The sequence below is a fragment of the Fulmarus glacialis genome, unplaced genomic scaffold (genome assembly GCF_000690835.1).
Source record: "Fulmarus glacialis isolate BGI_N327 unplaced genomic scaffold, ASM69083v1 scaffold3284, whole genome shotgun sequence".
Classification (NCBI taxonomy): Eukaryota; Metazoa; Chordata; class Aves; order Procellariiformes; family Procellariidae; genus Fulmarus; species Fulmarus glacialis.
The window spans coordinates 1-710 of record NW_009208482.1 but is presented as its reverse complement, the minus strand read 5'-3'; positions in this window follow the sequence as shown (position 1 = coordinate 710).

The window sequence follows — 710 nt, the reverse complement described above, 5'->3', positions numbered from 1 at the left end:
ATGTGGGGGGGAAACATAGTGACAAAGGATGAAGAAAAGGGTGAGGTACTTAATGCCTTCTTTGCCTCAGTCTTTAGTAGTAAGACCAGTTGTTCTCTGGGAACCCAGCCCCCTGAGATGGAAGACAGGGACAGGGAGCAGAATGAAGCCCCCATAATCCCAGGGGAAATGGTTAGCGACCTGCTACACCACTTAGACACACACAAGGCTATGGGGGCAGATGGGATTCACCCAAGGGTCCTGAGGGAGACGGCGGAAGTGCTCACCAAGCCACTTTCAATCATTTGTCAGCAGTCCTGGCTAACCGGAGAGGTCCCAGTTGACTGGTGATTAGCAAATGTGACACCTGTCTACAAGAAGGGACGGAAGGACGATCTGGGGAACTACAGGCCTGTCAGTCTGACCTTAGTGACAGGGAAGGTTGTGGAGCAGATCATCTTGAGTGCCATCACGTGGCACGTACAGGACAACCAGGTGATCAGGCCCAGTCAGCGTGGGTTTATGAAAGGGAGGTCCTGCTTGACTAACCCGATCTCCCCAGTCAGCGTGTGTTTATGAAAGGGAGGTCCTGCTTGACTAACCCGATCTCCTTCTGTGACAAGGTGACCCGTTTAGTGGATGCGGGGAAGGTTGTGGATGTTGTCTACTTAGACTTTAGTAACGCCTTTGACACCGTTTCCCACAACGTTCTCCAGGAGAAACTGGCTGCT